General features: G+C 47.0%; 1 protein-coding gene across 4 annotated transcripts in view; it reads right to left on the bottom strand.

Moving 5' to 3' along the window:
* Window positions 1-15598, bottom strand: part of DYRK1A (dual specificity tyrosine phosphorylation regulated kinase 1A) — a 72603-nt gene extending 57005 nt beyond the window's left edge. For 3 of the 4 annotated variants that reach the window (XM_017838568.1, XM_017838567.1, XM_017838565.1), the window contains exon 1: window positions 14964-15065. The gene's annotated coding sequence lies outside the window, so the exon portion shown is untranslated. Of the gene's footprint in view, window positions 1-14963; window positions 15066-15506 lie in introns of those variants that run through there. The other variant, XM_017838566.1, reaches the window with a different exon arrangement.
* Between the last annotated feature and the right edge of the window lie 1903 nt (window positions 15599-17501).

Genomic DNA, 17501 nt, shown 5'->3' on the forward strand with positions numbered 1-17501 from the left:
GCTCTCCCTGGAGCCTTCTCTTCTCCAGGGGAACCCCCCCAGCTCTCCCAGCCTGGCTCCAGAGCAGAGTTGCTCCAGCCCTTGGATCAACTTAGTGGGCTCCTCTGGGCTTGTTCCAACAGATCCACATCTTTCTCATGTTGGGGAAAATAATAATAAAATTCCAGAGGGAAAAGAAGTGTCACCTCCAAGCAAAACTCCACTTTCCAGAGTGCTGGAGACGCTGCTGATGGAGTTCCCTGGATATCTCTGGTCATTAGTGTGATGCAGCCATAAAACAGATCACAAATGGTTGTCCTGAGGAAAGTATTAATATTTCTTTTCATTGTAAAGAAATATCCCAACACTGTGTGTCGTGAAAGGTACCTGAGATTCTGGAAATCCAGCTCTCCTGGAGCCCCCTTAGGCTCTGGAAGGGGCTCTCAGGTCTCCCTGGAGCCTTCTCCAGGTGAACACCCCCAGCTCCCCCAGCCTGGATTCAGAGCAGAGCTGCTCCAGCCCTTGGAGCATCTTTATATCCCTCCTCTGGACCTGCTCCAGCACATCCACATCCTTCCTGTGTCAGGGAAGCAGCATTCCAGGTAGGATCTCAGGAGAGCAGAGGGGGAGAATCACCATCTCCATGAAAGCCATGAATAAATAAAGCTCCCCCATTTCCCCCCCTCGCTCCTTCCAGCCCTGACATTATTTCTCAGCTCACACACCACTGTCAAGCTCCAAAAATGTTTTTCACCAAACATGAATCACCCCAACATCGTATTCCTTAACTTAAAGAGAATTCAACGTGGTTTTTGTGTTCCATCTGCAGCACATTTGCCATGGCCTTATTCCCCGGGAAAGGAACCGCTGACCTAGAAAACTCTCATTGAGGAAGGAGAGGAACTGAGGAACTTCAGTGAATTTTCAGAGGATCCGGGGAGGGAGTCAAAACACCTCCTCTTTCACATGGAAAACTCCAAAAATTCTTTCACCACCTTGGTAGCCTTCAGCCCTGCTGCTGAGCATGGTATTAAAGCAAATCTTGGGATATCCCAAGGTAAATCAGGATACCAGGGCAGAGCTGGCACTAGGCTGGAATTCCTCAGTTTAAGGGGTATTAAAATCCATGAGAATAATTCAGGCACCTTATCCAAGTCCTATAAGCAAAGTCAGAGAGAGAAGGCAGGACAGAGAGTGGGTGCATTTATTATCACTGGGTACATTTACTATCACATTGAACAGAGATTTCTGTGCCACCACAAAACACAGTAACTCTGTGAGCTCACTGGAGACTCCAGAACACTTGTTATCCCAGAGAAAATCACTGTAAGTATTAAAAAAAATACACCCAGAACGTACTCCTCATAATCTAATGACCTTCTACACAACTCCTTCAGCATTTCATCCAGGAATTCCTCATCAAGCCTCCCTCAATCCAAGGAATAACTGGCAAAAGAACTAATCATTTACAAGCCTTCAAAGACCAAGAGACCAGGGCATTTTCATCCAGCAGAACAGACTGCCAATCACCCTTCAAACCTGATTATTTCCTGATTATTCATATGGAAAACAAGGACTTTCTGAGCCTCAGGAATCTACCAGGAGCTTGCAGCTCCCCTGCCATGAGGAAACTCAATCCAGGTTTGAACGTGCAGTTCAAGCTTGGTCTGTAAATTTGGGATAATGTTGGTTTGAATCCCTTTTTGAGGACAGTCACTATGGGGAAGTATGGAATTCACTTTTGAATATTCCCTGCTGGCAGTCATAAGACAAAAGTCTAGAAGACATCTCTCAACAAGAGAAAAGCCCAGGAAAAGTCTCTATAAGAGGTTAATTTGGTCCAACTCGACTTTTATGAGGCCAAAGAGAAGAAGTTGAACCTTTGGGACAGTTGATGTGAAGCTTCCCTAATTCCTGCATCAGAATCCTGGGTTTGCACTGATCAACCTGATGCTCTCTGAGTTATTTGTCATTTGTTCAAGAAGTGGACTAAAGCTTTGATAAAATTATTCATTAAAGTAATTTAGGTCATGGTAAGACCACACAATTTTCTGATTATTTAACAGTATCTCTGCCAGCATCAGAAGTTGAGAAGGTTCTGAGCTTCCTGTGGCTTTTTTTTTTCCTTTATAAGACTTCCTAAAATGATTATAATAAAGCAGGTTGCAGGAAGGAAATGAGGACAAATTAAAAAGAAGAACCAAAAAAAAAAAAAAGCCTTTTAAATCCTGACCTTCCAGCCCTCCAAAGAGCACTCAGGATCACCACGTCCGAGGTATCCAGGAAATAAAAAGGCAAGAAAACCTTGCACACTCCCAAGAATATCTTGGGATGGATGGAAAGACTCCAAAACAAAGCCACTCTTCCAGCAGATTTATTCTTTAGTTTTCTCCTAGTGTTCCTGGTGTATTCCATGGAATGATGTGCTGTGGTTTTGAGGAAAGATTGCTGTAAAAAGAGAACTTTTAAAATAGTTCTCCTCTTATTCCATGTTGTGAAAGAGCTCAGCAAGAAGGTCCTGAGTGTGTGACTAAGGAACCTCAACTATTCCTAAAAACTGTCCAATCTTCCACATTTTTATTAGAAGCCACTCTGGATTATTAAAATATGGATGGATTTTACAATATGGATGGATTTAGATATTAAGGAATCAGCACTCCTGTCCACTTCCCTAACTAACAGATAATAAGTTATCAACAAAATTTAACTAATGTGAACAAAAATGCTGAGTATCTGAACACATGGAAGTGAAACTGGTCATTTATTTAAGAGGACAAGCAAAGATGGAATTTCCAAAAGAGTTGGTGGGTTGGTTTTGAACATAACTGGTCCAGCTTGTGGTTGTGTGAAAGAGAAACAATTTTTATGTCTCCTTTGTAGAGCAGGAACAAGAAAACAAAGCATCTTCACAATTTAACATCTGCTACAGTAAGTACACAGACACCTGAAAATACCTTTTATTAGAACATTAACTTTGGAAACCTCAATTCCTCTTTCAGTTTATCCAAAAAGGATAAACCACCTATTTTATGTGAGCATATCTTAAGGCAACACAGAATTCAAGCAAAAATTCAAGAGGGAATGAGGCAAAGAAGAAATCTGTGTCTTGTATTGGTTTGGGGTGAACACACAGAAAATTAAAAACTTTGGAGTTTCTTAAGAGGTTTTAGTCTTTAAAATGTGGATTTTTTTTCTTCCTGTGAAGGAAGAGAAAGCGGGAAGGAACAACAAATGACAATAACAGGGAGAGCGAGAGCTGGAAAGGACCTGGGAGAAAAAAGGGCAGGAGCAGGAGCCGGAAAATTGTAAAAAAGGTGAGGAAGAACAAGAGGAAGAGCTCAAGGGAAAAAGAGAGCATGGAAAGATGCACCAGGAGCGAGCAGGAGAGTTGGAGGGAGAAGCTGTTGCCAAGTTGAGGCCGTGGCAGCACGTGCTGAGCGTGCCCAGGGCAGCAGCGGAGCCGGAACGCGCAGGGAGGGAGCCTGGAAGTTGGAGATAGCAGGGAAAGTCGGAGAGAGGAGGGGGAGAGAGGCTGACAGAGGAGTGATTTACTACAGGAGGGGTGGCAGAAATTCCTGGGGATGATGTTCTCCATTAAGTAACAGCGCTATCAGAGCCAGGGAACCAACCCCTGCCTCTTCCAGGCACCCTGTTCCTGTCCACCCACACAGCCCATTCCATTATCTTGTCACACTGTGCCGGGGCTGGGAATGGAGCTGGCTCAAGAGTAACCTGATTCTCCTCCCCCACACACACCCCAACATTAAAAATATAAAATTATGTATTTCAGCCAACTCTGTTTCTAAGTCTGATTCACTGAGTTGGGCTCCCAAACAGCTGTGCCAACACAGAGCAGGTGGGAACAACCAGGAGCTGGGAAAAGGGGAGCTGCTCAAGGGGTCCTTCCTTCAAACAACTCCTTGTTGCACACTTGGCCTCTTCCAACAGTTGCCCTCAAATTCTTCTGTGACTCCACACCTTGTGCATGAACTTCCCCTCAGTCTGTCAGCACTTGTGACACACACACAGAACATCAGCAGGTTAAATACTGGCCCACACCCCTCAGAGATGAAACAGGAAAACTGTTGTTGCTTTTCACCTTTTTGCTTCTTCTTTATCCATTATTTCAGATTTGGCACATGAGTGGTTTTGAGGAGAGCAAGGTAACTGTCACCAGCCCCAGGAAAGCACAGATGTGGTGGTGGAAGGAGAAAATGGTTAAGGGTGGAAGGAAAAGGGGGAGAAAAATCAATGTTGCTTGTGTTTTGCTCTGAATATGCTGCTCTTGCTGTGCTGCCCTTCAGCACCCTCTGAGCACTGAGATTCTGTCCCAGCCCAGGGTCTTGTCTCACCCCACAAGACAGAACTGATCTGGATGAAAGACAGATCATGAAGTCTTCTCCAATTCCCCCCAGCTTTAAGAGGGTGGAGCAGCAGAAGGCCAAGAGTTTCAATCTTTATCCATCAGCTCCTGTCACTTTGTTCCCCTCCACTGCCACCACTCCCCACGGTGTCCCAGGACTGTGACAAGTTTGATCAGCTGGAACTGGGAACACGTTATTGTAGAAGAGTCAACATTTAAGACATTGAACCAATTTTCCCTCAAAAAATCCAACTAAACTCAAGAATAAGGAAGGCTGGGTTACACACCTGGTGACATTTGCACAGGTCCCATTCACTGTTCCCCAAACTATTCCCTCTGCCAGGTCGGGTGGGAAAGGCTGGAGCTTCTGGACTAATAGGATGGAGTTGTGGCTGCTCCTGGATCCCTGGAAGTGTCCAAGGCCAGGTTGGATGGGGCTTGGAGCAACCTGGGATAGCAAAAGGTGTCCCTACCCACGGCAGGGAGTGGAAGGAGATGATCTTTAAGGTCCCTTCCAACCCAAATCATGCCCTGGTTCCCTGTTTCAATCATACAAACTGGGCAAATCCCATATACGCCTCCTTCCCCTTCCATAGGATAAAAGTTGAATAAATGTCATCAAATCAGAGCCTAAGAAATGTTTAAGGCAGGCCTGAAACACAATTCTGCCTCTTTTAGATATTTTGCAGCACAGTCTTCACTTCCAGAGTCAAATGGTGTTTTATTCATTGCACAGATGCTTATCATGTGCAGCAGGAGGAGAGCACACAGAAAACAAAGCTACACAGCAAACACCAGCTATGCCATAAGTGATACCATCTACCAAAATATTCCATCCCTTTTCCCAAAACTGAGGGATGCAGATCAAACGGGGAAAGAGACTGCCTTAAAAAAAAATAACGACTTTTAATTTTCAAATTCCCTTCGGGGAAAAACGAGTTCCAACTCCCAATTCCCCCAAATTTCCAACCAAATCCTAAGTTCCTTGAGCAGACCTCTGTGTGGATGTGCTGAGTCACTCCCCAACGTTCAGAGCCTGCTTCTCCAAGTTACAAAGCGCTGGGAATACAAACTCCAGGCAAATGAGGCTGCAAATCCAAGGAGCATCCTGCTATTAAGGCCTCAGACACCCAAACCCTCCCCCCCGGGCTCCGCCCGCTGCGTCACCGCTGACTTTGGGCTCTCACTTCCACCTTTTCCCTTTCATTCCCTTATTTATCCCGTGGGAACAAACTGCTGCCTGCATGGAAAGCAAACGTGAAGCGCTACAAAATGCCTAAAATCCCTGAATCCCCCCTCCCCATCCCCAAAAAACTCAGTGCCCAAGGTCAGGCTGCCAAGGAGGCACAGAGAGTTTCGGTGGAGGGGTTTTTTCTCTCCGTTGGATCCCAATCACTGAAAAACTTTATTCTCGCACAAGAAGCTGGAAAAAATCTCTTAGAATTTATTTGATCTGGGCACTAAAGTGTGACATGAAAAGTTATAAAACTCAACACCAAGTGCAGGGTTGCACCTGGGCAGTGAGCACTTACTAAAGTGCTTCTACCTTAAGATACAGATATAGATATACACATATATATATATATTTACTCCATGATGAAAGGTAGTCCAGACCACCAAAAGCAAGAGAGAATTTTCCAATTTTTCCCAGAGTTTGAGTGCTCTACTTTGGGATTTTTAATGGAAATAACTAATAAAGTCAAATGTCACTCTACAGATTGAAATGTTTTCCACCTCTGGAATATGAGCCAAACACACACACACACAAAGTTTTCTCGAATGCACACACAAAGTTTGGGTGTTTGGCACTGTCGAGCTGGGAGCTCAGAGGTTTCAGAACACACATGTTGACTCATATGTACCTTAGAAATTACATTCTGGGCCCTCTGTGTGATTGCTAAAAACATACCTTGAGCTTCAGGCTCACCTCAAACCACAGATGCTTTTGTTTTATGCAAACGAAAAAGCACACCAAGATGAAAATTAACATTTGGTTTTTAAAGCAGCAGCAGGCCAGAGGAAGAAAATGAAAGCAAATCTTAGAAAGAATCCTGCATCACTAATATTTTTGTTTTTTCAAATCTGGAAGTCTAAACATTAAACTCCCCATCCCATTTTTGAACTCTTGTGCAGAAATAATCAGATATTCTCCCCCTGCAATAAAATGAGGTAGGAAGTACAAGACTCAAAATCTTAAAAAAGGAAAGTGAGCCATATAATAAGACCAAAATACTGGGTTTTAGCTATGAAGGCCTAGGATTGTACTTTTGAGGTAGAAATAGAAGTGATAAAGATATAAAAAATGAGGAATGACATAAGGAAGGTCAAATAACTCATAGCAGACTTTGGAAACACACATTAAAGGACAGCAAATACAAACTAAGGCTGAGGAAATCTTTGTCACACACACACAAAAGAAGTCTCTGATCTCAATCAGAACATGATTTAAATATATATATATATATTTATTTAGAACTAGAAGTTATTATGTCGGACAGAAAGGGGGGACTGAAAAAGAGAGGGGAGGAAAAACCAACCCCAGCAAACCCTTCAGAATGTAAATCTCCCATGAACTTCTCAGTACCAGGAAAACATTGAATGGCATGAACAGCTCCAATTTGGCCTTTCCTTTAGCTTCAGATTTTTTTTAATAAGCATTTAAAAGCTCCCTGAGCTGGTTTTTTTTTCTGCTGGGAACTCGGAGCCTGCTCAGAGGTCAGTGCTCATCTCCCAGCCTTCCCAACCCAAGGAACCCCGGGCGGGAGCCGGCAGAGCTTCGGGAGACCTCGGAAAAATGGCACTTTGTCACATATGGACATTCCTCCCCTCACACACAGACCCGGAGCTCGATGGGTGGCACCACGTCTTTCACGTTTCACTTTGTCACAACATTAAGTTGAAATATTTGAAAACGCGTCCTTTCAGTTAAAGTGGCTTTTTTTTGTAAAGTTTTTGGCAACGTTTTGCAGGAGAGGGTGATTTCCAGACCTATAGGCAGAACTTGTTTTCTCCTCTCTTGAAATAACTGGATGCTGGTTAAGAACATCCAGCAGAAAACCAGAATTAAATACCTGCTTTATGCAAGGGTAACACAACTATTATACAATAGTTACACAACTACGTCTTTGGATTATAAAGAAGAGAAAAAAGTATTTTTTTTTAAACTAGACTTCAAAAGAGAGAACTTCACAACATCATAACTCGGCCAACTGGTTTTCCTTGCTTTATTAGCTTCTGCAACAAATTAAATGGGAATATTTTAACAAAAGGGGGTTTTTTTTGTTTACTGAGATTGTGTGGCAGCAGTCAGATTAAGTGAAGGGGTACTGGATACTACTTTCAAATCCACATTTCGAAATTTATGTCCCTTTCTAATGGTTCATTCACAAGGAAACATTAGATAAGTTTCTAGTCCTCATCACGTGAAGCCAAGGGGTCTCGGTTTCAGGACGACAAGCAAAGGAGTCGGTGCTGTCAGGACCCACCAAGGCAGGGCAGGAGCTGTGCTCCAGCTGCTTCCACCTGTGCAACTGCATTTCCCAAGGTTTCAACACCAAGCTCATAAAGTTTTAAGATGTCCACGCTGTGAACACGACTCTGGTTAATTTAAGTCCACAACGATGCAGAAATGAATGTTTTGGCGGGTCACAAGACCCAAAGAAGGCTCACATGGACCTTGTGCAGTCATGGCCACGTGCTGTGTAAAATACGGGTGAAAACATCCCCGACCCAATCCTACAAGGACAGGAGAGGAACCCCTTTGGAAGGACCACATCACACCCCCGGATTATTAGTTTTGAGACCTTCTGCTGTGAAGCTTTTGTACAGCAAACTATCAAATTGCAGTAACTCACACCCCTTTTTATTACAGGATCACAGAATACGCTGAGCTGGAAGAGACCCCACCAGGATCATCGAATCCAACTCCTGCCAAAGCACAAACACACATGGATTTCCCCAGAGGAGCACCTTAGGGATGGACAGGGATCTCCAAGTCATGAAATCTGATTGAACAGAGAAAGAAATAATACTTACTTCATGTTGTACCTACAAACCAACATGGAAATCAGCCCCCAGCAAAGGTCTCTCTGCAACCACCAAAGCCAAGGAATTCTTACCCATGTCCTCATAAAAACTTCCCCTGTGTAACACAGTATCTTCCACTCTTTCCACTGGAATTCTTACCCATGTCCCTATAAAAACTGCACCTATGTAACACAGTATCTTCCACTCTTTCCACTGGAATTCTTATCCATGTCCTTACAAGAACTTCCCCTATAACACAGTATCTTCTCCTCTTTCCACTCAGCCTTCAAGGCACCCAACTCATTTATGACACCGTCTCTAGTAGAGATAGTTCACACAAGACACCAATTCACTTAGAAATGAAACTTTATAATTAAGCTTTATGATTAGTAAACATATACTAAGCTTATTATAAATAATAAACCATCACAAGAAGTTTGAGGAGCTACGAGGGCCATTCAAAACAAAGGTGTAGTAACTGGGTAGTAACTGGGTAGTTCCTACTACCTCAGCACTGCATCTACTACCAGTTTAAGTTTTGTAGCCTTAAAACAGAGCTTGACTTAGCAAAATTTAACAATTTAGACAGGGACAGTGGGATTGAGGGCATCCTCAGCAAGCGTGACAATGACACTGAGGTGTGTGGGGCAGTCACACCCTGCAGGGGTGGGATGGGGCATCCAGAGGGACCTGGACAGGCTGGAGAGGTGGGAATGTGTAAAACTTATGAAGTTCAACAAGGCCAAGTGCAAGGTCCTGCAATCCCAAGCACAAAGACAGGCTGGGAGGAGGTGGATGGAGAGCAGCCCTGGGGAGGAGGAGGATGGAGCAGCCCTGGGGAGGAGGATGGGGGGATGATGGTTGATGAGAAGCTCAACAGTGAGTTCAGAGCCCAGAACCCCCCATGCCCTGGGCTGATCCCCCAGCGTGGGCAGAGTGAGGGGGGATTGTGCCCCTCTGCCCTCTCAGGTGAGACCCCCCTGCAGAGCTGCTCCAGCCCTGGGAACAGCCCAGCAAGGACATGGAGCTGCTGGAGAGAGTCCAGAGCAGGCCCCAAGAGGATCCCAGGGCTGGAGCAGCTCTGCTGGGAGGAAAGGCTGGGAGAGCTGGGACTGTTCAGCTGGAGAAGAGAAGGCTCCAGGGAGACCTGAGAGCCCCTTCCAGGGCCTAAAGGGGCTCCAAGAGGGCTGGAGAAGGACTTGGGACAAGGGCTGGAGTGACAGGACAAGGGGGAATGGTTTCACACTGAAAGGGAGTAGGTTTAGATTAAATATTAGGAAGAAATCCTTCCCTGTGAGGGTGGGGAGGCCCTGGCACAGGTTGCCCAGAGAAGCTGTGGCTGCCCCTGGATCCCTGGAAGTGTCCAAGGCCAGGTTGGACAGGGCTTGGAGCAACCTGGGCTAGTGGAAGGTGTCCCTGCCCATGGCAGGGAGTTGGAACTGGCTGATCTTTCAGGTCCCTTCCAACCCAAACCATTCTGTGACCTATAAAAAAATCTGATTTTACTGGAAAGACAGAGATCCACACGTGCAGTCACACATTAAGCATTTACAGAAATGCTCATTTCCCTGCACAGGGCCTGCCATAAAACCCCAGTTTCTGAAGGCACACTGTGACACTGGCAGGAAAGTCACCCCGAGTACAAGAGCACAGAGTTCCAACTTAAGAACATCTGACCATGGTGAAAAATGTGCATTAAGCTGTTCTTCCACAACACTCCCCTGGTATTTGTAGCATTTATGAAGAACTTCTACAGAAAGGAAAACTACCAAGATCTTCATGCAACAATCACTTCTTGTCAAATGAACAAAGAATTCAATATATTTCAAACACTAACTCTGTCACACCGTTACATTAATGCCGAATTATCCACAACTTGGAAAGAATAACAACAAAGAAGCCAGGATGAGACATGATCCAGGAAAGTTACTGTGCTTCCAGCACCACTCAGGTTTTCAAGGTGGGTACTGGAGACTGATTTGTCATAATCACACACATACCCTGTCTGTGGTTCATTACAAATCCTGTTAAAAATATTTAAATACAAGAATATGTCTGGGTATACATTTATAAGTAGGTAAAAAGCTGAATTACAACTGGACTGACCAAAGAGAGTGTTTGGTGTGAGGAAATTCAGTGTCCAGGCAAATACAGAGCTGAGGGATCACCAACACATTCCCTTCCCTCCCTGACAATATTTCTCTCCTCTTTTTACCCCTTCCTTGAGTTTTAACAACAAACTGGTATCATGGACACAAAATTATCCCCTCTCCAAAGTGGATGTTGTATGTCCCAACTGGATCCTCAGCAATGGGCCCACTGGCAAAGTAAATGAGGAGTTATTACCAATTTATGGAGTTCACAGAAGCACAAATTATGATTTGAACACATATAGGGAAACAGGATTTTGAAGGAAACCTGCTTGAAGCCAGGAAACCAAAAAAACCCAATGAACAAAAGGGTTTTGGGACACCAGGATTTAAAAGTTTCACTGGCAAGTTCAATTTAATCATTAAAATGTATTTTGTCAACTACTCGTTCTACTGATTTTTTTTTTCCCAGTAACTCGTCAAAACTCCCTCTAAATTTTTTCCCATTATATTTTGAAGGAATAACTCTGCCATCAGAAATCCATTTGTACATTTCCACTTCTCTCTTCCTTCACCATCCAAACAGTTACTAAAAAGAAAGAGGAAACTTTTCAACACAAAGAGGTATTAATGTATTATTAACTATTCCTTTAACTGACTCACAACACAGTCTATTTTTATTTGCCTCTGGGGGAAAAGGAAAAGAGGGGAAAAAAAAAAAGAAGAAAAACAGAAGGGCTTGGAACTTTATGTAACACATCAATTGAAAGGTTGGTTTCTCACAGCTGGAACAAAACTGGCCCTTACTGGAGTTAATTTTACTTTCATTTACTGGGTTTCACTTTCAGGTATTTGGTGCTACTCAGACCCTGGAAACTTTGCAAGGAGTATGTTTACAAATAAGTGCCAGCTTGTGTTATTCCAATTACAGCACCATTGCCCTGCTTTTCCAAAATGCCACATCCAGGGCTGGAATGCTGCTCATTTTGTCTTCGTGCAGGGGGACTGAAGGAGCTCCCAGATTTGGGAGGCTCCAGAGTATTCCCACTGCATGGACACAAGCAGGGCTGGCTGGGAGCTGTGTCCCAAATTTCCCCAGCCCTTCAGTGGGGATTCTCCCTGAAAATCACACAGACAGGGATTCTGGGGTGAATAAGGAGAGGATAAAGTCATATTTTCACAGTGGGGAAGTACAAAGCAGAGCCCTGTTCTGAGGGAATGAAATCCAGTGGTACCAGCAAAAGCAGGTGAGTTATTTTTCCAGTCAGGCTGGGATAAAACATAACCACATGCAGAGTTTTACCTTCCTTCCCCCAAAAGGGGAAAAGATGGATTAAAAAACTGGACAATCATTGCAATTCTATTGTGTATTGCGTCACCTTGAAGAGGCAGCACCAGATAACTCTGCATAAAGTTTCTGTGGTGTTTGGGAACCATCCATGGACTACAGTTCCCATAACCCTCCTCCTGAAGGACCCATGGAGGTGAGGAAGGAAAAGCAGAGTATTCCCCTTCTCTGGATTATGGTTTTCACCCCTCACAAGAAAGGCACTCTGCTCAGAGAGGTTTTTTTTGGTATTATTTCAAAAAGAGCAATAAAGAAGTCTCACTGCATAAACATCAGACTTCTTGAAGTCTGAGTAGCAAAAAAGTTATTACATAATTTTTTTTTAAACAGATATTTCTTACCAACCTCTTGATAAAAAAAAAAAAGAGATGAAACTGTAAACTTAACAAATAATCTTTTGTACTGGGTTATAAAGACAAAAGCAGCAGTTCTCTGTAAATAATCCTATTCTACAACAACAGATCTATTTACAAAAGGATTTCAGAAGTTATACAAGTCTCCCGTGCTCCCTCAAAACAAAGGTATCAGAAAGTTTTTGCCTTCACTTTGGAGAACAGCTCCTCAAATGGCATTAAAAATTACCATTTTAAAGGCTGAACATACACCAGGCTGCAATTCTTACTCAGAAACGTGAACTGGGACAACAACTTTCAACCTACAGTCCCAAAGCCGGGGCTAAAACCACCTGAAATAAAGAGGTCTTAAGAGGAATGCCCAAAAGATAATCTAATTATAGCAACAAAAACTGCCTCTTTTTTGGCACTGGTAGGTTCTAGTCTCCGAACCACCACCCACTGGAGCTCAGATGAAGCTGTAAAATGCCATCATGGCAAGGAAAGGTTCGGGTTTTGTGTGTGTAACTCATCTTCTCACATCCCAGCCGAGCAGGTGGTCCAGTTTCAAGCATGATTTTAAGCTGTGGCACATGTCAGCAAATATGTCCTAATTAAATGGCACTTTAGGAGCTCAGACAAGGCACAGGTTTTTTCTGGACACCAGTGGTGTTGTGCTGCTTTGGTTAAACTATCAGCCAGTTTGCAGGAGTCACTCAGGGCCATCAGGGGCTGATTCCCAGCCCACACAATCCCCCAGACCTCAAAAACTGATAAATTCCCGGTGCCTGCCTCGTTATTTCCCACAAGGAAGAGAATCCTGCCCATAAATCCACGCTGGAACAGAGAACTCTTGGCTGCTATTAGGTAAAATTATCCCTGTTGTGGCTTCTCTGTCACTGTCCAACGTGGGGGAGGGGATTCCAATGACAAGTCCTAAATCCACCCAAGTATTGATGCAGGAACTGTAACAGTTCCTGCTCCTGTAACAAACCTCTGAGCCTGGAAACAATATTAAACTATTGTCCTCTTGCCCTCCCGGTTCAAGAAATGCCTGCTTTTTATTCAGTTTTCAACAAGATACACTTGCTTTACCCGAGGAACATTGCAAAGCCGTGAATTAAACTCAATAAGCCTCATAAACTTGGAGAGAATTTTTAATTTGCAGCAGAAAATGTAAATTTAACACTTCACACACATATTCGACTTCAGACTGCAAATAAAAACAGTCTAGTTCTAAATAATTCATGTAAGCCAAAAACATGAAGCGTAGCCTACAAAAGTATCTATATATACACACTGCAAATATATATAGATAATAGTTAACAAATACTAGCTCAGAGTTATTTCCAGTGTTATTATTCTAATTCTATAAAGTATAATTAATTTTCCAAAAATATCCAACCTACACAGGTTGGGGGAGGAGGGGGGGGCATGGAGAAAAAAAGAGAAACAAGTTTACCAAAACTTTTTAGGGCTACAGTCTATTCCAAGGAGGGAAGGTAAATTCTGCTTGGCTACAGGCAGGGAATTAAATACTACCAGAAACTAAATGTTTGCTCATTTATCACCAGATATCATCTGTGTATTCTTCAACTCCACACACCTCTTCTTAAGGAAAATGTAAGGAAATACCAACAAGGTAATAAAAAAAGTTGTGGACTTGTACAAATCCAGACCCCCATGATACTAAATCCACCTAAGTCTGACTTTAGGAACCCCCTGGCAAAAGTTAACAGGACACTCTAACTCAGATTAAACCGGGATGGTTGTCAAAAACACGCTTGTTGATTTATTTTGCAGTCAGATATTCTGCCTTTGTTAATTTTCAATAACAATAAATGTTTATTTCCCCCGTGACTGGGGAGAAACAGGAGAACTAAGCAAGAGCAGCAATGTAGATACATGATCAAAGAACCCTTATGTGGTCCTTGGCCGGGCTGAACCCAAAACTTCAAAGCTGACCGAGATTCAAAAACGCACCAATTTCGAAATTTCGAAATACAGGACTTTTTAATTGCGTTTTGTGATTCCTTGGCGGCGGGAGGGAACTGTGGCCGCTCCAGAGGAGCACCCAGCGTACCCGAGGAGAGCTCCAATTCCTCCAGCCACACAAAGCTCAGCCCCAGCAGGGCTGCGACCAGCTATTAAAATATGGAATCCCAGAATCACCGAGCCTGGAAAAGCCCTCCAAGATCACCCAGTCCCCCCCTGCGCCCCATCCCCACCGTGTCACCCAGCCCAGAGCACCGAGCGCCACGTCCAGTCGCTCCTTGGACGCCCCCAGGGATGGGGACTCCGCCGCCCTCCCCGGGAAGCGCCGGTGTGTCCCTGTGCCTGTGTGTCCCTGCGTGTCCCTGCGTGTCCCTGTGCTATTCCCAACGCTGCTCCCTCCTCCTCCTCCCCACCCCCCACCGGCGGGATGACAGGCACCTCGCTCAGGTAACTCCTTCCCCATCTCCCCCTCCACGCTGCCCACCTGCCCCCTCGCAGGTGCCGGGCCATCCCAACCCTGCCCTACAACAGGTGATGCTCCAAGTCCCGCCGCCCTCCCCGCGGCCGGCCCGGCCCGAGCCCTCGCACCCGCCCACCGCAGGGCGTTGCGCATAACACCGAGCGGCTCCGGGCGAGCTCCCCTTCCTCCACCGCCGCTCCCAAGGCCCGGGAAGGCAGAGCCGCGCTGGGAGCGGGGAAAGGCCGCGGGGAGCGTAGGGGCGGGCGGGGATGGCTCCCGCTCTAAGATGGCAGCGGAGCGCTGCGGCCCCTCCGCCGCGGGCCCGGGCGAGGCGGCCCCGGCTCGTCCCGCGGTGCGGCGTCTCACTCACCCGAGCGGCGGCTTCTCCCGGGGCGAGGCCTCCTCCCTTGGCGGGGCGAGCGGCCCGGGCGCGTCCTCCCGCTCTTCCCCCCCCCGGGGGCCTCGGCGGCGGCGGCGCCTCCTCCTCCTCCCTCGGGCCGCGGCGGTGGCCGCGGAGGGAAGGGGGGCGCGGGCGGCCCGGCGGGTCCCCGGCCGGGCTCTGGGTGTTCGCTGCCCTCACAAAATGGCGCGCGGTCCAAACCTGCGCAGCGCCCGGCGGCGGCTCGGCCTCGCCTCGGCTCGGCTGCGATCGGCGGCCTGAGCCCCGGCCGGGAGCGCGGGGACAGCGGCGGGGGGAGCGGGAGGAGCGGGAGGAGGAGGAGAGGAGGAGGAGGAGGAGAGGAGGAGGAGGAGGGGATGGGGGGAAGCGCAGCGCCGTACCGAGCCCCCGGGAACTCCTCGCTCCCTCCCTCCCCCCCCCGCCTGCCAGCCGCTACCTCCTCCCCCCCCCTCCCCCCCCGCCCGCTCCTCCTTCCCCTTCCCTCCCTCTCGCCCTCCCTCCTTCCTCACGAACCGGCTCCGCTTCCCGCACCGCCGCCGCCTCAGTCCCGTCCGCGCATCCCCGGCGGGACCCTCGGAGCGCACTTTTTTTTTTTTTTTTTTGGCGTCCCTTTCTTTTTCCTTTTCCTTTCGCGGTTGGAGGTCGAAACAAGGAGAAAGCGCAAAAGAAAAAGAGAAATTAAAAAATAATAAAACAATAAACCCCGCGATTCTGGCGGGAAAAGACAGCGCTTCGGTGCTTTTTTTCTTTTTTTTTAATTATTACTTTTTTTTTTAAATTTAAAAAAAAACCCCAACTGACAAAATGGCGGCGGGGCGAGCCTGTTGCCATGGCAACTGTCAATCACCCGCGGCCGGGCGGGAGACGGCGCTGACGTGGGGAGGGAAGGGCGGGCGCTGCTCGCCATGGCAACGGCTCCTTCCCCATTCCCCCCCTCTTTCCTCCTTATTCCATCCCTATTCCCGATCCATCCGCGCCCGCCCTCCGGCATGTGACGGTGTCGGCGGCCCTGCGGGCCGGGATGGCCCCGGCGGGGCGGGGAAGGGGAGCGGCCGCCATTCCCGGTGAAGGGACCCCGCCGGGTGAGGCGCCGCCGGCCCCCGCCCGCAGGGGGCGCCGGAGCCGCGGCGGCCGCTTGAGGCGAGGCCGAGCCCGCCGGGGCTTCCCGCCCGCCCGGCGTGAGGGGAGGGACCGGCCGGGCTCGGCCCCTCCGAAAACAGGCGTATTCCCCAAAAACCGGTTTAAAAATGCAGTAAGAGGAGCCCGCTGTGGGAGCCTCGAGTTCCGGAGGGAAGGCGCCTTTCCTCTCGGAATTGCGTCCAGGGGTTTTTCTCCTCCCCCTTAGAAAAGGAGTTTAAAAATGCGCTAAAATTAGCCCGGTGCGGGAGCCTCGGGCTGCTGAGGACAGGCTTCCCCCTCCTGAGGGAAGACTCCTCTCCCCTTAGAATTGCATCCAGGGGTCTTTCTCCTCCCCCTCAGAAAATCAACATATTCCCCCCCCACACAAAAAAAAACAGTTTAAAAAATGCACTGTACGTTTCCCGGTGTGGGAGCCTCGGGCTGCTGAGGACAGGCTTCCCCCTCCTGAGGGAAGACTCCTCTCCCCTTAGAATTGCATCCAGGGGTCTTTCTCCTCCCCCTCAGAAAATCAACATATTCCCCCCCCACACAAAAAAAAACAGTTTAAAAAATGCATTGTACGTTTCCCGGTGTGGGAGCCTCGGGCTTCTAAGGACAGGCTCCTTTCCCTCCTGAGGGAAGGCTCCTTTCCCCTTGGAATTGCCAGGTCGGTGCCGCCAGCCTAAATCTGTGACAGGTTTTTTTTTTAATTTTTTTTTTTTCTGGAATGCCCACAAAGATCAAAAAGTAGAGTATGGCCTTTATCTAATACTTTAATTCTAACGTGTGATACTTTAATCTAGTCATTTCAGTTCACAGCCGGCCTCCTTGGAGAAATTAGGACATGTTACTTGTTCCATTTGCTCTTTCTCCCTGTTTTAATATTTTTTTAATCTCGACTTAAAAGGTGGAAATAAGCAGCCAAGGATCAGGGGGACGGGTGGAGCCGCAGCCAAAGTGCCCCAAATAATTGAAGCATTGGGACTTTTACTTAAACACTGTGATCATGGAATCATGGAATGGTTTGGGTTGGAAGGGACCTTAAAGATCATCCAGTGCCACCCTTCTGCCATGGGCAGGGACACCTTCCACTAGCCCAGGTTGCTCCAAGCCCCATCCAACCTGGCCTTGGATACTTCCAGGGATCCAGGGGCAGCCACAGCTTCTCTGGACAACCTGTGCCAGGGCCTCCCCACCCTCACAGCCAAGAATTCCTTCCCAATATCCAATGTAACCCTACTCTCTCTCAGTTTAAGGCCATTCCCCTTTGCTCAGGTCTGTGTGAGAAGTCCCTCTCTGAGGATACGGATGCCAAGGGAACAGAAGGAACATGGCAGAGGAATCGTGGGACCACCCCATGGGCCACAGCACAGGGTCAGGTGAGATGAA

Source organism: Lepidothrix coronata, unplaced genomic scaffold, assembly GCF_001604755.1.
Source record: "Lepidothrix coronata isolate B3197 unplaced genomic scaffold, Lepidothrix_coronata-1.0 Scaffold347, whole genome shotgun sequence".
Classification (NCBI taxonomy): domain Eukaryota; kingdom Metazoa; phylum Chordata; class Aves; order Passeriformes; family Pipridae; genus Lepidothrix; species Lepidothrix coronata.